This window comes from Bombina bombina, chromosome 6 (assembly GCF_027579735.1).
Source record: "Bombina bombina isolate aBomBom1 chromosome 6, aBomBom1.pri, whole genome shotgun sequence".
Taxonomy (NCBI): Eukaryota; Metazoa; Chordata; class Amphibia; order Anura; family Bombinatoridae; genus Bombina; species Bombina bombina.
In genome coordinates this window covers 156,604,579-156,626,593 of record NC_069504.1, presented here as the reverse complement: position 1 = coordinate 156,626,593, position 22,015 = coordinate 156,604,579, and the positions used below count along the sequence as shown (strand labels likewise).

The 22,015-nt window shown below is 38.0% G+C and overlaps 1 protein-coding gene across 1 annotated transcript in view; it reads right to left on the bottom strand.

Moving 5' to 3' along the window:
- Window positions 1-22,015, bottom strand: part of GRM8 (glutamate metabotropic receptor 8) — a 2,175,877-nt gene that overhangs the window by 1,880,153 nt on the left and 273,709 nt on the right. The gene's annotated exons all lie outside the window — the stretch shown is intronic.

Sequence of the window (22,015 nt, the reverse complement as noted above, 5' to 3'; positions counted from 1 at the left end):
ATTAAAATAATACTGAAACGAATAGCAATAGAAATAACATTCTAATGAGCGAGCCGGTGTCAATCTGTGTAATCAGACTATACACATCCGGTATCAGTGCGGTTACCTAGGTAACTAACAACAACATAACCCGAAAAGGAAGCAGGTAGTTTTGATCACCCAGGCAGACATCGAACTGGCTCAACACTAAAGAAACAGATAACAATAAAGAAACAGATGACAATAAAGGCAAAACGGATCAATTGTGTGTAGTGAGAAAATCTGTGATTGTGCAGTAAGCTCAACAACAAAAGGTTACTATGATAACAGCACAGCTCACCCATACATGTAGGACAGCTGATATGAGCTAGAACGGCAAGATCATATGGTGAGCCTCAAACACATAATGGAACACAGTACTGGTAAAAAGGGAGCATGCCTAAGCAAATATTTTAACCAGCCTGTTTAGTCATGGGCCCTATAAGCGTGCCGTAGGCTTTAAACAAACGGTTACCATGGTAACAAACGTCTGGACTAATCCCATCTTAGAAGGGTAATAAGAGCTAGAAGAGCGCGCTCAGTGGGCACAAAAACAGCTAAAAGATGTATCATCCATAATAGGATTTAGCAAATAAAGGGGAAAAAAGGCTGGGTACAAAAAATGCAGGATACAAAAAACATTCAATAGGTTGCATAAACATATCAAAGAGTATCCAAAATTAGATATAGGGTGTATATAAGCCTATAAAAACATAAGTCCAAAGGTCTAATGGACAATGGCTCATAGTAATTTCCTTATAGGAAAACCTGCCAATCTAAATGGGTATTCAGACCCTTTGGCATAATGGTTTCAAGTTGGAAAGTCCATTTTGCCTCCCTCTGGAGCAATATTCTACAACGATCACCCCCTCTATTCATAGGGGGAATGTGATCAATAATAGTGTACTTCAGATAAGTGACTTTATGTTGGCATTCCAGGAAATGTCTGGCCACCGGTTGTTCCAAAGAACCTTTCTTAAGAGCTGCACAGATGGCCAAACGGTGATTTGCCCTCCTCATCTGTAGATCATCTGAGGTCTTGCCCACATAGTAAAGACCACAAATACAGTGTAATAAATACACAATGTAGGTCGTAGTACATGTGAGGCGATACCTATGCTTATAGACTTTACATCTATGAGGGTGGGTGAAGGATGGTCCAGTAATGAGCCCTCCGCAGGTTTATGCATCCTAGGCATCAAAAGACACCCAGTTTCTTAGTATCCAACCAAGTAGACCATTTATAACATTGTATCGGGTCCATTTTGATCAGAAAGTCTCTTAGAGATCTTGCCCTTCGGTAACCAATCCGTGGGGGTGTCATCTGGGTAAGTGGAAGGGTCTTATCCGTTTTAATGATGTCCCAGTGTTTGTTGATCACATCCGGGAGGGTTTTCTTGTCACTAGTATATGTCGTGATGAACGTCATTCGTTTCTCTTCAGAGTTTCTTCTCCCTCCTTGTTCTTCAAGGAGTTTAGAGCTCTGAGTTTCCAGCAGTTTTTTGGGGTAGTACTGTGTGCAAAACCTTTGGATCATCTCCCCAAGTTGTACTTCTCTATTAGTCTACTCTGTGTTGTTCCTCACTACTCTCAATAATTGAGATTTCGGCAGTGCTTTTTTCAATGCCGGGGATGACAGCTAGTAAAATGTAGTAGTGAGTTCCTATCGGTATTTTTGAGGAACAGAGTGGAATGTAGTTTACCTTGATATTTATATAGATGAACATCTAAGAAGTCTATTTGTTCCCTGTCATATTGCATCTTAAATTTTAATGCAGGATTCATAAGGTTGAGGTTATGGAGCCATCTTTTCAAGTCCTCTGAGGAATTTCTCCATAACAGGAACAAATCGTCTATATACCTTTTGAAAAAGGTGATTTCATCCACTTTCAATAATCCAGTTTCGAACTCTTCAAAGCAGGACATATATAAGTTGGAGTACAATGGGGCCACATTGGACCCCATCGCCGTCCCTGTAAGTTGGAGATAAAACTGCTGTTCGAATCTAAAATAATTAGTGGTTAGACAGATCTCCAGGTGATAGTGGAGGACCTCCGAAGGTGGGCCTATATACAGGAATCTAGAGAGTTGAAAAGCAATTACCTGTAAGCCCTCGGAATGGGGGATCACCGTATAGAGGCTTGTTACGTCCAGAGTGACAAGGAGCACATCCTCACCTATTGTTTCCATCTCTGCTAGTAAACCCAGTAGGGTCGCTGAATCCCTCAAAAATGAGGGCATATGTTGGAACAGCAGTTGCAGGAATGAATCCACAAAGGTGGCTATGGGCTGTTGCAAAGACCCAATGGCTGAAACTATGGGTCTGCCCGGGGGGTGTTGCAGTTCTTTATGGATTTCTGGTAAGGTATAAAATACTGGAATCCAAGGATGAGTAGTTGTCAGAAACGAACATGTATCCTTATCAATAAATCCTTGTTCATGCATCAATAAGATGTAACGGTCAACCTGTTGTTTATACAACACAGTTGGATCATGTTGCAGCAGTCTATAGGTCCTGATGTCAGAAAGTTGGGACTGTATCTCATCCCTGTAATCGCTATAATTAAGCAAAACAACTGCCTCTCCTTTGCTCGCTTCATGTATATTAATGGTTCTGTTGTTGGCAAGTATTTTCATTGCATTCCATTCCACTGTGGAAAAGTTGTTGAAGGTATCATTGTCATGTTGTTTGATAGACTTGTTCATATCATCAAGCATAAGCCTGGGAAAAGTATTAATGCTGGCATTAAAGGATTGGGGGGTATAGGTGAACTTTTTATGAAACTGTTTCTGTTCGGATTCCTTGTCATTAAATTTTTCTTTAAGACACAACTGACGCTGAAAGTCGAAAGGATCAGTCCTGCATGTAGGTATAAAAGTTAAGCCCTTATTTAATATTTTAATTTCAAGATCACTTAAAACGTAATCGCTCAAGTTGACCACAATGTTTTCTTGTCTCATTTCGGTGGCATGGGGGGGGGTTTCTTTATACCCCCCTCGCCTCGTCCTTGTTCTTTTCCTACAGAGTTTTTGGAACCGTGAGCGTCTCTTACGATAGTAATGTTGCCTCTGTCATTCCTGGGCTGAGAGTTGCCATAAGTAAACCCGTTTTTCCCTATAGTCCCCACTCCCTGCTTCCAATTTTTTATTTTTAAAGTCGATTAAATCGGACTCATATTTGTCTATTTTATCCTGTAATTTCTTTAACCAGTCCTCGCTGGTATCAGCCTGTAGTCTCAGTAGATTGGGCAGCTCATAAATGGATATCTCCTTTTTAATCAGAGCCAATAGACATGCGACCTTCTGAATAACTAGAAGCACAAGATCTAGTGAGCATTTGTTTTCTATGCTATACCAGCGCTCACAAAAAGCAGGATTATTTCTGCCTATGGTCAGTAAATTCCTTATACAGAAACCACGTAGAATATACCCTTTCCGATGGTACTCGGACAGATAGGTGCCGTGTAGGGTGAGATCTGTCTCCTTTTGTTTTAATTTTAAAAGGTGTGTGTAAACAAATGAAGGTTTATCTGTAGTGGGTCGTGTAATAAGCTTGTCAAACCAGATCAGGTCGGCATCAGCTTCTGTAAATTGAAAGACACTTGCTCCAGGGATGGTCTCACTTGTCTCTGATCCTACAGTGGGTGTCTGTTCCTCCATCGTCGTCATACCGCAAAAAGGGCTGTATAGGTCTTGGTGCTGTTTTCAACCAGAATTCTTATAAAGTAATCGGGTGCAAGCAAATCATGTAGTGTATATTGTAGACAATGTGCACTCCTGAATTCCCACGTAGTAGCCTTGGGTGCAGCAAAGAAATAATTATAAATCCAGCAAGAAGCCCACTCCAAAGGTCTTATTTGGCAAAATGTCACTTTAATGTGAACGTTTTCGAGTCTAAAAGACTCGTCCTCAGACAGAGAGTGTACAGTTGCACTTACCACCACCAAAGCTTTAACCATGTCTGAGCAGGCCATCACATAGGAAAAGAACAAGGACGAGGTGAGGAGGGTATAAAGAAAAAAAACACCCCCCATGCAACCGAAATGAGACAAGAAAACATTGTGGTCAACTTACGCTTTAAGTGATCTTGAAATTAAAATTTTAAATAAGGGCTTAACTTTTATACCTACATGCAGGACTGATCCTTTCGACTTACTTATTGATGTGAAGAAATTTCAGCGTCAGTTGTGTCTTAAATAAAAATTTAATGACATGGAATCCAAACAGAAACAGTTTCATAAAAAGTCCACCTATACCCCCCAGTCCTTCAATGCCAGAATTAAAACTTTTTCCAGGCTTATGCTTGATGATATGAACAAGTCTATCAAACAACATGACAATGATACCTTCAACAACTTTTCCACAGTGGAATGGAATGCAATGAAAATACTTGCCAACAACAGAACCATTGTTATCCATGATGCGGACAAAGGAGGGGTAGTTGTTTTGCTTAATTATAGCGATTACAGGGATGAGATACAGTTCCAACTTTCTGATGTCAGGACCTATAGACTGCTGCAACATGATCCAACTGATTGACTGTTACATCTTATTGATGCATGAACAAGGATTTATTGATAAGCATACATGTTCGTTTCTGACAATTACTCATCCTCGGATTTCGGTATTTTATACCTTACCGGAAATCCATAAACAACTGCAACACCCCCCGGGCAGACCCATAGTTTCAGCCATTGGGTCTTTGCCACAGCCCATAGCCACCTTTGTGGATTCATTCCTGCAACCGCTGGTCCAACATATGCCCTCATTTTTGAGGGATTCAGTCACTCTACTGGGTTTACTAGCAGAGATGGAAACAATAGGTGAGGGTGTGCTCCTTGTCACTCTGGACGTAACAAGCCTGTATACAGTGATCCCCCATTCCGAGGGCTTACAGGTAATTGCTTTTCAACTCTCTAGATTCCCGTATATAGGCCCACCTTCAGAGGTCCTCCTCTATCTCCTGGAGATCTGTCTAACCACAAATTATTTTAGATTCGAGCAGCAGTTTTATCTCCAACTTACAGAGACGGCGATGAGGTCCAATATGGCCCCATTGTACTCCAATTTATATATGTCCTGCTTTGAAGAGTTCAAAACTGGATTATTGAAAGTGGATGAAATCACCTTTTTCAAAAGGTATATAGACGATTTGTTCCTGTTATGGACAGGTTCCTCAGAGGACTTGGAAAGATGGCTCCATAACCTCAACCTTGTGAATCCTGCATTAAAATTTAAGATGCAATATGACAGGAAACAAATAGACTTCTTAGATGTTCATCTATATAAATATCAAGGTAAACAACATTCCACTCTGTTCAGCAAAAATACCAATAGGAAGTCACTACTACATTTTACCAGCTGTCATCCCCCGGCGTTGAAAAAAGCACTGCCGAAATCTCAATTATTGAGAGTAGTGAGGAACAAAACAGAGGAGACTAATAGAGAAGTACAATTTGGGGAGATGATCCAAAGGTTTTGCACATGGGACTACCCCAAAAAACTGCTGGAAACTCAGAGCTCTAAACTCCTTGAAGAACAAGGACGGAGAAAAAACTTTGAAGAGAAACGAATGACGTTTGTCACGACATATACTAGTGACAAGAAAACCCTCCTGGATGTTATAAACAAACACTGGGACATCATTAAAATGGATAAGACCCTTCCACTTACCCAGATGACACCCCCACGGATTGGTTACCGAAGGGCAAGATCTCTAAGAGACTTTCTGATCAAAACGGACCTGATCCAATGTTATAAATGGTCTACTTGGTTGGATACTAAGAAACCGGGTGTCTTTCGATGCCTAGGATGCATAACCTGTGGAGGGCTCATTACGGGACCATCCTTCACTCACCCTCATAGATGTAAAGTCTATAAGCATAGGTATGGCCTGACATGTACTATGACCTACATTATGTATTTATTACACTGTATTTGTGGTCTTTACTATGTGGGCAAGACCTCAGATGATCTACAGATGAGGATGGTGAATCACCGTTCAGCCATCCGTACAGCTCTTAAGAAAGGTTCTTTGGAACAACCGGTGGCCAGACATTTCCTGGAATGCCAACATAAAGTCACTTATCTGAAGTACACTATTATTGATCACATTCCCCCTATGAATAGAGGGGGTGATTGTTATAGAATATTGCTCCAGAGGGAGGCAAAATGGACTTTCCAACTTGAAACCATTATGCCAAAGGGTCTGAATACCCATTTAGATTGGCAGGTTTTCCTATAAGGAAATTTATATGAGCCATTGTCCATTAGACCTCTGGACTTATGTTTTTATAGGCTTATATACACCCTATATCTAATTTTGGATAATCTTTGATATGTTTATGCACCCTATTGAATGTTTTTTTGTATCCTGCCTTTTTTGCACCCAGCCATTATCCCCTTTATTTGCTAAATTCTATTATGGATGATACATCTTTTAGCTGTTTTTGTGCCCACTGAGCGGGCTGTTCTGGCTCTTATTAACCTTCTAAGATGGGATTAGTCCAGACGATCATTACCATGGTAACCATTTGTTGACAGCCTATGGCATGCTTATAGGGCCCATGACTAAACAGGTTGGTTAGAATATTTGCTTAGGCATGCCTTTTTACCAGTACTGCATTCCATTATGTGTTTGAGGTTCACCATATGTTCTTGCCGTTCTAGCTCATATCAGCTATCCTACATGTACGGGGGAGCTGTGTTCTTACCATAGTAACCTTTTGTTGTTGAGCTTACGGCGCGATCACGGATTTCCTCACTACACACAATTGATCGGTTTTGCCTTTATTGTCATCTGTTTCTATATCGTTATCTGTTTCTTTAGTGTTGAGCCAGTCCGATGTCCGCCTGGGTGATCAAAATTACCCACTTCTTTTTCGGGTTATGTTGTTGTTAGTTACCTAGGTAACCGCACTGATACCGGATGTGTATCGTCTGATCTCGCAGATTGACACCGGCTCGCTCATTCGTATCTAGTGGTTTGTCATTCCATTATGCTGTTCCACTGTCTGCATTTGCCACATTTTTGTTATTTCTATTGCTATTCATTTCAGTATTATTATATTCACTTATTGGGTGCTAAGTGCAGACTCACGCATGTCTACTGGGAAGAACGTGACGGCTTGCTCAGACACGGTTAAAGCTTAGGTGGTGGTAAGTGCAACTGTACACTGTCTGTCTGAGGACGAGTCTTTTAGACTCGAAAACGTTCACATTAAAGTGACATTTCGCCAAACAAGACCTTTGGAGTGCGCTTCTTGCTGGATTTATATATATATATATATATATATATATATATATATATATAATTATATAATATGTATATATAATTGTGCAAAAAAAATCAAATTATATATATATATATATATATATATATATATATATATATATATATATATATATATATATACATGTAGAAGGTGTAGTAGCACTCCAACTTCAAATAGCTCCGTTGAGCTCTCCTTGCCCCGGGTGCACTTCAAGAGTATAGATAAAGCAGCAAAGAGGAAGTCACTCACAGGGTCTTGCAAAAAGATAAAGTATTTATTTTGACGTTTCGGGTGTTACCCCTTTCTCAAAAAACAGCACAGTGTGAAACAGTATACTCACCCCCCTTAAATACCCCATGCACAGCAAACAATCAGGGTGGTAAACACCCTGGCACCCGGAAGTAAAACCATGTCACATGACACAAGGCCAAGCCCCGTTGGCATAGCAACCAGAAGCTCAGTAGTGTAAACCAAGTGAAAGTTACAAACATAGTGAAAGTTAAAAACACAAGCAAAACAGATTGTTAGGAGCAATATGCAAATACAAACATGGGTTTAAACAAAAAATGTTAACAAACAAACAAGCAGTAGTATATTATCATGCAGATAGCGTTAATCACCAGGGTGACCGTAATCACACAGCATAAATACACGTAGCCATATACAGCCTCAACCATATCATATCATAAAGTACAGGTAATGAACTACTGGACAATTTGCGGAGCCCAGGTATAAAACTATCAATAGCGGTCTTCTTAAGTCCCCCCTGTAATTTCATGCAGGTAGAAGTAGCGAGGCATAGGGGCAAAACACACAAGCCTGGTCGAACCTGCAGTGATAGTCGTTATCACACACTCCATGCCACGGCACATAACCAATGCAGATACCCAATGGAAGATATCAGACAACTTAGCAAAGCAAAAAATAGGACAACTTAAACAAAGTACACTTCAAAGAACAAAGTACACTTCAAAAAACATAACTTAAGAAAATACCCAAGAGAACGTAAACACATAGTTAGAGGCAGTCCCTTATATGGTGTACCTTACTTGATTAGATAATGTCCGAAAGAAACAAAGGCAGGAACAGTCTTGAAAATAGAGAGGGGGTTCATTAGAGAGTCTTGTCCCTATACACAGCAGTGCCAGTCAAGGTGGACATTGAGCCCCCGGGGGGTCATTGTCCCAAGATTGAAAATCCATCTTGACTCTCTTTGTAAGAGAATTTTAGCCCTGTCACCCCCCCCCCCTGCTTGGTGGGGGGATGTGGTCGATAATGATGTATTTAAGGTCGGTTACCTTGTGTCCTGCTTCCACAAAATGCCATGCCACCGGCTGATTAGATATGCCTTTATCCAATGCTGCACGAATCGTGGACCGGTGGTTGGCCATTCTGGTCCTTAAGTCAACCACCGTATTTCCTACATAAAACATCCGCACACACAATGCAGGAGGTATACAATGAATGTTGTGGTACAGGTTACCCTGTGTCTGATCTTAACCTTTCTGGTGGAATACGGATGGATGAAGAAGCTACCTGTAGAGAGTTTGTATTTGTATATTGCTCCTAACAATCTGTTTTGCTTGTGTTTTTAACTTTCACTATGTTTTTAACTTTCACTTGGTTTACACTACTGAGCTTCTGGTTGCTATGCCAACGGGGCTTGACCTTGTGTCATGTGACGTGGTTTTACTTCCAGGTGCCAGGGTGTTTACCACACTGATTGTTTGCTGTGCAGGGGTATTTAAGGGGGGTGAATATACTGTTTCACACTGTGCTGTTTTTTGAGAAAGGGGTAACACCCGAAATGTCAAAATAAATACTTTATCTTTTTGCAAGACCCTGTGAGTGACTTCCTCTTTGCTGCTTTATATAAATATATATATATATATATATATATATATATATATATATATATATATATATATATATAAAGTTGCAGAAGTGAATGGCACTCACGAATAAGTCAGCTACCTGGTGCTCTCACTAGGGAGAAACAAACAGTAAAGCAGGTATGAATCCCACGGACGGGCTCCGTGTTGCAGCCAGGATCCAAATGAAGCAGGCACACAGGTTTTTTCAAAAACACTCCGGTTTATTGGCAATATTGTTTACCAAACGTTTCAGCTCAAACACGAGCCTTTGTCAATGGTATACAAAACCAAATGTGGTTTTGTACACCATTGACAAAGGCTCGTGTTTGAGCCGAAACGTTTGGTAAACAATATTGCCAATAAACCGGAGTGTTTTTGAAAAAACCTGTGTGCCTGCTTCATTTGGATCCTGGCTGCAACACGGAGCCCGTCCATGGGATTCATACCTGCTTTACTATATATATATATATATATATATATATGTATATATATATATATGTATATATATATATATATATATAAAATACTTTATCTTTTTGCAAGACCCTGTGAGTGACTTCCTCTTTGCTGCTTTATATATATATATATATATATATATATATATATATGTATATATATATATATATATATATATATATATATATATATATATAAATAAATATATATTGATGTATAAATAGAACTATGAGATGTCGGGAGTAACTTATCTTTAATTACATTTTTACAATCTCAACATTTTTTTCTGTAATGACAAAATTCTAGAATCTAACATTGCAAATATTGCAGGTTTTGTAAAACCGACCAATGCATCCAGCAAAGCCCATCTGTGTGTATGTTGTGCCAAGAGCTGATTGGGTGCCAACCTGAAAATCCCTATAACATTTTGGTTGATATAGAAAATCAATGCCAAGTCTAGGCAATCCTTCATTTCATGGGAGTGAAGGTTTAGGAAAAAAATGCTTTCTCCCCTCCCTTGCCCCCTTAAAAGCATGAGATAAAGCAGTGTTGTCACTGAACCAGTTCACACCACTTAGTATGTTTTAACAATTGCATTAAAACACCAGCATCAGTGTTTTTTTAAATGATTATTTTCCTTTTTTTCTTGTTCCATGTTTTTTTTTTCCAGCAGTCCAATGACTTTTAGTAAATAACATTTAATTACAGAAAAACCCAATTATGGAAAATGCCAACATATAGATAGCAAAAAAAAAAAAGGATTTTGTGTTATTTTTTTAACCAACAACACAAGAGTCATTATTTACTAAATATTACAAACACTTTTATGTTCAGACATTTATCATCTAAAATCTAATTTCTTTGTTACTTTTCATTGAAAACGAATTCAGAAAATCAGTAGGAGTAAAATATTTAGCCATGAAAACATTAGACATTAGATATAGTTTTAAAATACACAACACGTCCTTATGCCTATTCAAATTCTGCTAACAAATTTAAAAAAAAATTACTGTAAAAAATAACCGATTTTAGCATTGAAAAAGGCTGTGTATGGCTGAAACTTGTTTGCTGCACTATCTTTTCAAACTTGCCTCTCCATTATCCCACCTGATACCGAGGTTCCAGTGTATCGGCCAGGACTCTTTGGGATTAGTGCGATGCTTTCTTTTTTTACTTTTTCTGTTTATTTTCTTATTCCTTCTGCTTTTTTCATTACTATGTAACCTTACCCAGTGGGAGGGTACTATGTGAGCAGGGTGATTAGATGTGATATTACCTTCTGTTAATGATTTTAATTTATAAATAAGGGCGCCATGTACTAAGAGGCGGGCGGACAGCTTCTTAACTCGCGAAGCTGTCCGCCCTCCTCCGCTACACACGGGCAGCGGATCCATTGATCCGCTTGCCCGTATGTATCATTACACACTCATCGGAGTGTGTAATGCCCGCCCTTTCAATCGCGCGACCAATCACGCGACTGAAGGGGCTGTCAATCACCGAGAGCGAGCGTGCTCTCTGTGATTTTGCTTCGCCACCTAAGAGGTGGCGTAGGGTGTAGGAAGCAGCTGTCTAATGACCGCTGCTTCTTACATTACTGGAAGCAGGCTCGCATATGCGAACCTGCCCCGCAAAGGCTACGGAGCAGCTTTCGCTGCTTCGTACATGGAGCCCACAGACTATGTTTTATCAGTAGGGAATAGTGCTGTAAGCCCCATCATTTATCTCTTTTGTGTAATTTAATTGTTATTTTTGGAGGTTTAGCACCTTATCTCATAGAAATATTTTCATTTGATATTTTTCCCACTCTTTTAGATTGTAAGTGCCGGTTTGCCCTTATTTGTTAATTATGTAACTGTACTTTGTAATGTATTTTTTATGTGTTTTATGACACTTTTTTTGTTTCACGAAACAGTTAACCAGAGCTTCTGAAGATGCGGTATTCATTCTAGCATAAATCGCGATTGCGCTCAAGAGATCGTGTTTACTTTTAACTTGTAATACCAACGGTAAACCCCACGTGAGCAAGCTGCTTATCGCTTGCGTGCAAACGTTTGCGCTCCACTCGCAATCCGGCCCATAAAGTTTAATAACATATTGTAGACAGTAAGTGCATAATTTTAAATATAATTTCTATAAGCTATGCACATTCTTATGGCATAGGGTGTCCCATCTAGGTTACTTATAATATGTAATCATGTTATATTACGTTATTTAACTAATTATCCTATTAACTTTAAACAACAAACCATTTAAAACATGGCTGTGTGATTCAAATATTTATTTACCTTTGTGGTGTTTCCAAAAGTACAAGATATATAACAATAATGATTTTTATGTTTGTTTGTTTTGAGAAAGCTTTCAAAGGGACCAAAGCATCAAAAATGAGGATGTTAATAAATAAATCTGCTTTCACACCCTTAAGTTCCCTTGAGTGCCTTCTTCTTTTGATATTTTTCCCTGTAAGGGATATTTGTGCACTGGACTGACACAACCATTCATAGTGATTTTCCCAAACATACTGAGCTATGTATAGAGATATTAATGAAATATATCATCTTCTCCATAATAAACATTTTTTAGCAAACCTAGGGCGCGATCCGATATCGATCGCAGTTTGCGGCGCAAGCGAGGGAACCGGCGTCGCCCGCAGTTTCAGCTCGCAACTCGAGCCATCCCATATAGGTCGCCGTCAGATGCTAACGTGCCGTAAGTCTCACAAACCAGCGATGTCCAGAAATCTGCGTAAGTACAAATTTCTGGCGTCGCCAGTGACTTGCGCCACGTTAGAATCTGTCGGCGCCTATAAAACCTGACTAAAGTCTAAAACACCCGCACTGTCTAACACGCCTCCCTAACATAGCCCGCACTGTCTAACACGCCTCCCTAACATAGCCCGCACTGTCTAACACGCCTCCCTAACATAGCCCGCACTGTCTAACCCTCTATCCGCTATCCCCCCTCACTAGCCTAACAATAAAAAAGCTATTAACCCCTAAACCGCCGCTCCTTTACCCCGCCGCAACCTAATAAAGTTATTAACCCCTAAACCGCCGCTCCCGTACCCCGCCGCCAGCTATATTATATCTATAACCCCCTAAAGTGAGCCCTTAACACCGCCGCCATCTCTATTAAAATGATTAACCCCTAATTTAATCTACCTACCCTGCCGCCAGCTATATTATCTATATTAACCCTAAGTATATTATAGTTAATATAGGTATTACATTATATATATTAACTATATTAACCCTAATTATATTAGGGTTAATATAGTTAATATAGTTACTATAGTATTTATATTAACTATATTAACTCTATCTAACCCTAACTAAATTTATATTAAATTAATCTAATTCATTTATAAACTAAAATATTCCTATTTAAATCTAAATACTTACCTATAAAATAAACCATAAGATAGCTACAATATAATTAATAATTACATTGTAGCTATGTTAGGGTTAATATTTATTTTACAGGTAAATTGTTAATTATTTTAACTAGGTATAATAGATATTAAATAGTTATTAACTATTTAATATCTACCTAGTTAAAATAATTACCCAATTACCTGTAAAATAAATCCTAACCTAAGTTACAAATACACCTACACTATCAATAAATTTAATAAACTACTAACATCTATCTAAAAATACAATTAAATTAACTAAACTAAATTACAAAAAAAAACAAACACTAAATTACAAAAAATAAAAAAAAGATTACAAGATTTTTAAGCTAATTACACCTATTCTAAGCCCCCTAATAAAATAATAAACCCCCAAAATAAAAAAAATTCCCTGCCCTATTCTAAATTCAACAAATTTCAAAGCTCTTTACCTTACCAGCCCTTAAAAGGGCCTTTTGTGGGGCATGCCCCAAAGAATTCAGCTCTTTTGCATACAAGAAATACAATACCCCCCCCATTACAACCCACCACCCACATACCCCTATTCTAAACCCACCCAAACCCCCCTTAAAAAAGCCTAACACTACCCCCCTGAAGATCTCCCTACCTTGTCTTCACCACACCGGGCCGAACTCCTGATCCGATCCGGGCGATGTCTTCCTCCAAGCGGCAAAGAAGAATTCTTCCTCCGGCGATGTCTTCCTCCAAGCGGCAAAGAAGAATTCTTCCTCCGGCGACGTCTTCCTCCAAGCGGCAGCAAAGTCTTCATTCTTCCGGCGGCATCTTCAATCTTCTTTCTTCGCTCCGCTGCCGCGGAGCATCCATCCCGGCCGACTGCTGAACTTGGATTGATGTACCTTTAAATGACGTCATCCAAGATGGCGTCCGGCGAATTCCGATTGGCTGATAGGATTCTATCAGCCAATCGGAATTAAGTTAAAAAAATCTGATTGGCTGATTGAATCAGCCAATCAGATTCAAGTTCAATCCGATTGGCTGATCCAATCAGCCAATCAGATTGAGCTCGCATTCTATTGGCTGTTCCGATCAGCCAATAGAATGCGAGCTCAATCTGATTGGCTGATTGGATCAGCCAATCGGATTGAACTTGAATCTGATTGGCTGATTCAATCAGCCAATCAGATTTTTTTAACTTAATTCCGATTGGCTGATAGAATCCTATCAGCCAATCGGAATTCGCCGGACGCCATCTTGGATGACGTCATTTAAAGGTACATCATTCCAAGTTCAGCAGTCGGCCGGGATGGATGCTCCGCGGCGGCGGAGCGAAGAAAGAAGATTGAAGATGCCGCCGGAAGAATGAAGACTTTGCTGCCGCTTGGAGGAAGACGTCGCCGGAGGAAGAATTCTTCTTTGCCGCTTGGAGGAAGACATCGCCGGAGGAAGAATTCTTCTTTGCCGCTTGGAGGAAGACATCGCCCGGATCGGATCAGGAGTTCGGCCCGGTGTGGTGAAGACAAGGTAGGGAGATCTTCAGGGGGGTAGTGTTAGGCTTTTTTAAGGGGGGTTTGGGTGGGTTTAGAATAGGGGTATGTGGGTGGTGGGTTGTAATGGGGGGGGGGGTTATTGTATTTCTTGCATGCAAAAGAGCTGAATTCTTTGGGGCATGCCCCACAAAAGGCCCTTTTAAGGGCTGGTAAGGTAAAGAGCTTTGAAATTTGTTTAATTTAGAATAGGGCAGGGAATTTTTTTTATTTTGGGGGTTTATTATTTTATTAGGGGGCTTAGAATAGGTGTAATTAGCTTAAATATCTTGTAATCTTTTTTTTATTTTTTGTAATTTAGTGTTTGGGTTTTTTTGTAATTTAGTTTAGTTAATTTAATTGTATTTTTAGATAGATGTTAGTAGTTTATTAAATTTATTGATAGTGTAGGTGTATTTGTAACTTAGGTTAGGATTTATTTTACAGGTAATTGGGTAATTATTTTAACTAGGTAGATATTAAATAGTTAATAACTATTTAATATCTATTATACCTAGTTAAAATAATTAACAATTTACCTGTAAAATAAATATTAACCCTAACATAGCTACAATGTAATTATTAATTATATTGTAGCTATCTTATGGTTTATTTTATAGGTAAGTATTTAGATTTAAATAGGAATATTTTAGTTTATAAATGAATTAGATCAATTTAATATAAATTTAGTTAGGGTTAGATAGAGTTAATATAGTTAATATAAATACTATAGTAACTATATTAACTATATTAACCCTAATATAATTAGGGTTAATATAGTTAATATATATAATGTAATACCTATATTAACTATAATATACTTAGGGTTAATATAGATAATATAGCTGGCGGCGGGGTAGGTAGATTAAATTAGGGGTTAATCATTTTAATAGAGATGGCGGCGGTGTAAGGGGTCAGATTAGGGGATAGATAAGGTAGATGGCGGCGGTTTTAGAGGCTCACAGTAGGGGGTTAGTTTATGTAGATGGCGGCGGGGTCCGGGAGCGGCGGTTTAGGGGGTAATAACTTTATTAGGGATTTCGGGGGGGGGGGGATCGCGGTTGACAGGTAGATAGACATTGCGCATGCGTTAGGTGTTAGGTTTATTTTAGCAGATCGCGGTTGACAGGGAGATAGACATTGCGCATGCGTTAGGTGTTAGGTTTATTTTCTAGTTAGTTTAGGGAGTTACGGGGCTCCAATAGTCAGCGTAAGGCTTCTTACGGCTGCTTTTTGTGGCGAGGTGAAAATGGAGTAAGTTTTCTCCATTTTCGCCACGTAAGTCCTTACGCTGCATATTGGATACCAAACTGCGCGGGTTTGGTATACCTGCCTATGGCCCAAAAAACTGCGGGCGACGGCAGAAATATACGCGCGTAACTTCTAGGTTACGCCGTATATGTGATACCAAATCCGCGCAAATATTGGCGTCGCCGGCTTTTGCGGGCGACGCTTTATATCGGATCGACCCCCTAATGTTCCCGATTTAAAGGGATACTAAACCCAATTTTTTTCTTTAATGATTCAGATAGTGCATAGCCACCAATCAACAAGTGCTATCCAGGGTGCTGAACCTAAAGTGGGCCGTCTCCTAAGCTTTACATTCCTGCTTTTCAAATAAAGATAGCAAGAGAACAAAAAAAACGATAATAGGAGTAAATTAGAAAATTGCTTAAAATTGCATGCTCTATCTGAATCATGAAAGAAAGAATTTGGGTTTAGCATCCCTTTAAGGCAAAAAACTAGTGGCACACTAACATTACACTTATCTTAAGGTGCGATATATATTTATTAAATGTAAAATCTTAAAAATATTAATAATTCATGTAAATAAATATTATAGATGTAATTAAAAATCCTCAGTAATCCATAGAATATACTGTATATATATATATATATATATATATATATATATATATTACAGTATCTATAATAATTATTAATAAATACTATTAATATTTTTTTAATATTTTATATTTAATATTCTTCATTAAAGTCTATAGGGGGAAAAAGTTAGCGTGGTCGCGTGGGTCATTGATAAAGTACGAACCAACGAAACACTTTTTTTTTCTCATGTCTTGAATTTTTATCAACAATCAATAAAAGCCTTTTTATGGCAGAATACCTGACATCCTGATTCATTTCCTTACTGGTCAATATGTGGGAGGAACCAGATTATTTTTACGTGTTTACGATATCCTAGGAACTAAAGTTAACACGTGCTGGGTTTTGTTCGCACACAAAAGTTTTACTTTCAACTTGTAATTTGTACACTAACCCCGGGGTACAAAAAGATTACTTCTAGAGGTGTTTACACTTGAGCAGGAGCGTTAAAATACAGCTCCACTTTTAATCTAGTCTTAAATGTTTTATAAATATAAAAGATTGCTAGAATGTGTATTTGATTGTGGTTTAGAAAACATTAGCCGCGGAATCATTGCATTTTGTTTTCTGCTCTGTATTATTGATTATGGTGTTTGATGTTAACTGAATTATTGATGTTGCAAGAAACTGTTCAATGTAATTTCATTATCATGGTTAGTAGATAAAAATCAAAGAAAATAATATACAGGAAGAATGTTCTCATCCTATGGACCCATAAATCAGTGACTGCATCAAAAGCATTAGTTTTGGTTGCAGAACTTTCATTGAACTAGTTTCAATTTTTTGAACTCATTGTTAACATCTTTTTCTGGCAAAGAATATTTCCGTTCGACAACAATGAACAGCAGGCTATAAAGCATCAGTGACTAATTTAAGGAATAATAATTGGATAAAAAAAAAAATTAAAAAAGTGCTATAGTCCAGATTATCAAAATCCACAGATTTCTATTTCATTTTTTTTTTTATCAGATGCTAAATAGAAATTAACATTTATCTTACAACTTACAAACACACATTTATATTTTTATTTTTCATAAAAGATACCAGTTATATATTTTCAAATGATTTTGGGGGGGATTAGGTTTCTTACCTGCAGTACTATGATGACCGCTCATAAGCAAGTGAAACATTAAAAAATGGTTTTATCAATGATGGTGTTCTGTGGGAGCCCATTATGGGTGCTAGGTGGGAGTGACACATAAAGATACTACTGCTAGGGTATTTGAATTGTGTGTGGGGGTGTGGTACATTGTGGTAAATTTTAGTGGGGGTAGGAAGGGATTGATGCAGTAAGGAGAATTTTATTGTGGTGGTGAGGTTTGTAGATATAGGGTTAATGCAGTTAGGGTACAAAGAGTTAATACAAGTCGGTAGGGTTAATGAGGTTATGGTAAGATGATAATAATGGGGTACATCGGAACACAGCTTTTTATTGCAGTGCAGAGTTTAAGGCATATGAGTTTAAAGTAGACAGATGTTACTAGAATAACGAGCGTGCATATTACAAGTTTAAAGTAAACAATATTTGCGCTCAACTTATTGTCTCACCTAAACCTAGCGTAATGTGTAAGTTGCACAAAATGCATCACAAACGCATTAAAATAAACTATTACACACATATATACACCTTCTGATAAAAATATTAATACAAATTTATTTTAAATGTTAAAAGGTATATGGCATATATATCTAAATATGTATATGTGTGTATATATGTATACACATGTTTATGTGTTTATATGTGTAAATATGTATATACAGACAGACAGTATATACACATGTAAACATGTATATACATATTTATATATTTAATAAGCTGAAACAGTTTTATTTATCAAACAGGATAAACAGGCTAAAGGGTTAAATGTCTACTGACTTTGTTTAAGGTGTAAAATAATCACAAAAGTCTACCTGAGCCTAAACTAGTTTGCAGGTGAACTGTAAGGTACAAATGAGCAGTGCAGGTGAGCAATCAAGCGAAGACTATGCACAGTAACAACCCATCACATATCTCTGCATACCAAATCAAGGGGATATTGTTCCTTGGGAGTCCTTACTAACCTTTGAGTTAACAGATTCCCCTGTGACAATGTCACACTCAAAAATAAATAAAAAAAATAACACAAATCTAAAAGTATTTTTCGGTTTTAGCGCCTACTGTACTGAGAGGGGCTATGTTTCTCTCTTTATTTATGAACCAAACTCTTTACACCAGAGCAGAGTAAGGGGTAGATTTATTAATAGTCGAGCGGACATGATTCACTGCAGCAAATCATGTCTGCTCGACCTTGCTTAATGCCGGCAGCATACGCTGTCGGTATTTAACATTGCACAAGCATTTCTAGTGAAATGCTTGTGCAATGCCACGCCCTGCTCACTGGCGGCCAATCGGCCGCTAGCAGGGGCTCTCCATTATCCCGATCGGATCGGGATAATTTCAATACGTCACCGAAAAAGGTGGAGAACAAGCTAAGGAGCAGCGGTCTTATGACTGCTGCTTCTTAAAGGGACAGTATACACCAATTTTCATATAACTTCATGTAATAGACACTACTATAAAGAATAAGATGCACAGATACTGATATAAAAATCCAGTATAAAACCATTTAAAAAGTACTTAGAAGCTTCCAGTTTAGTTCTGTTTAAAAGGTTACTGGAACACCCACTGCAAGTGGTAAATAGCAGACCATCCCCCCTCCCCCTTCCTTTGCATATGAAAAGACCCTTTACACAAACAGAAACAAGCTGGAGTAGGTATACGTCGGTAAATATTAGTGTAAGGTAGCGCAATAAGAATTGCTATTCCCAATGATATTGTATTTAATTGTATAAATATAAAAATAAAAGGCGGGTCATAAGGTACACTTCTAATTATATATTCCTCTTGAATAATATGAGCGCTAGACAAATATTAGTTTTAAAATAACAGATAGTTTATTGGTATTTCTTATTGAAAATACAAGACCGTTTAAAACTAGACACCGGTGCCTACTAATTGTTCAGATTTTAAAAAATACAAATGTATCTATACATTTATACAATCATATAAAATGTATATACATACTATATTAAAATATATCTTTAAAATTGGTATACAGAGTAACTCTCGAGATTTTTTATACTTTGCAATAATCTCCGTTATACAGGGATAAGTGTATCTGAGTCTCTTATATGTTTCTTGTGCTGTATGTTCACTGGGTAAGTGCCGCAAAGGGCCAGATATTATATCCAAATTGTTACCTTATAGCGTAGCCGATTGATTACACTAAGTTGGTGGATCCAAGGTGTAAAGGGATTTGTGTGCAAGTAGTCCTAAGTTGATTATTGTAGATATCTGCGCTTTGGCTGTTGTTATCGTGCAGTTACCTTTTCTTAGTTTTGTGATTTTAAATATTTCCTCTTTCGTTCAATGACCGTTCTCTTTCTGTTGATGTACCCTCTTTTCCTGAGAATATTTCTTTAGCGGTTATTTCTTGCGGTCAGTGATTCACTGTATTTGTGTTAGGTTCTTGGTGGTTCTTCCCTGTATAACGGAGATTATTGCAAAGTGTAAAAAATCTCGAGAGTTACTCTGTATACCAATTTTAAAGATATATTTTAATATAGTATGTATATACATTTTATATGATTGTATAAACGTATAGATACATTTGTATTTTTTAAAATCTGCACAATTAGTAGGCACCGGTGTCTAGTTTTAAACGGTCTTGTATTTTCAATAAGAAATACCAATAAACTATCTGTTATTTTAAAACTAATATTTGTCTAGCGCTCATATTATTCAAGAGGAATATATAATTAGAAGTGTACCTTATGACCCGCCATTTATTTTTATATTTATACAATTAAATACAATATCATTGGGAATAGCAATTCTTATTGCGCCACATTACACTAATATTTACTTTTAAAACTTTGGATAACGTTTTCTAGGTGAGCCAATTCCCTACCAATCATACAGTCTACTCTAATTTCTTTTTCTCTAGGTATATGTCGGTATTCTCCTAAAACTTTGGGGCTTGGTTAGGAGTCTGAAAATCAGAGCAATGTTATTTAAAAATAAGCCAAACTATCCATTTAAAAAAAAAAAAAAAAAAAGCTTTATGGGCTATATAAATAGATAATCTACAAAACATGTATGTAAAGAAAAATCTAGTGTATAATGTCCCTTTAACTTTCTTTTCAGGCTAACCTGAAATGATGGGGCTCCGAAGCAGCATCCGCTGCTTAATAAATGGAGCCCTAAGAGTCCATTCTACCATCCTACAAATATGTAGAATTAGAACTTCCAGGGACAATGCACTGCACAATCGTCTGTCATCTATATGAAACTTGTTTCATGAAATAGTAAAGTATAAGGGACAGATTACAATTGGAGCGCTAATTTGGTATTACAAATGAATCACAATGCGAGCATGAGCTTGCATTTGCATTGCTAGGAAGCATTGCCTTCACAAGAAGGAGGTAAGTAGCGCAGTGATGGGCAGAATTTATATATATTTATATTTATATACACATATTAACACATAAATATATACCGGGAGTGCAGAATTATTAGGCAAGTTGTATTTTTGAGGATTAATTTTATTATTAAAGAACAACCATATTCTCAATGAACCCAAAAAACTCATTAATATCAAAGCTGAATAGTTTTGGAAGTAGTTTTTAGTTTGTTTTTAGTTATAGCTATTTTAGGGGGATATCTCTGTGTGCAGGTGACTATTACTGTGCATAATTATTAGGCAACTTAACAAAAAACAAATATATACCCATTTCAATTATTTATTTTTACCAGTGAAACCAATATAACATCTCAACATTCACAAATATACATTTCTGATATTCAAAAACAAAACAAAAACAAATCAGTGACCAATATAGCCACCTTTCTTTGCAAGGACACTCAAAAGCCTGCCATCCATGGATTCTGTCAGTGTTTTGATCTGTTCACCATCAACATTGCGTGCAGCAGCAACCACAGCCTCCCAGACACTGTTCAGAGAGGTGTACTGTTTTCCCTCCTTGTAAATCTCACATTTGATGATGGACTACAGGTTCTCAATGGGGTTCAGATCAGGTGAACAAGGAGGCCATGTCATTAGATTTTCTTCTTTTAGACCATTTCTTGCCAGCCACGCTGTGGAGTACTTGGACGCGTGTGATGGAGCATTGTCCTGCATGAAATGTTTTTCTTGAAGGATGCAGACTTTTTCCTGTACCACTGCTTGAAGAAGGTGTCTTCCAGAAACTGGCAGTAGGACTGGGAGTTGAGCTTGACTCCATCCTCAACCCGAAAAGGCCCCACAAGCTCATCTTTGATGATACCAGCCCAAACCAGTACTCTACCTCCACCTTGCTGGTGTCTGAGTCGGACTGGAGCTCTCTGCCCTTTACCAATCCAGCTATGGCCCATCCATCTGGCCCATCAAGACTCACTCTCCTTGTGCTTTTGGGCACTCCAGTGATGTTGCAGCTCTGAAATATGGCCAAACTGGTGGCAAGTGGCATCTTGGCAGCTGCACGCTTGACTTTTCTCAGTTCATGGGCAGTTATTTTGCGTCTTGGTTTTTCCACACGCTTCTTGCGACTCTGTTGACTATTTTGATTGAAACGCTT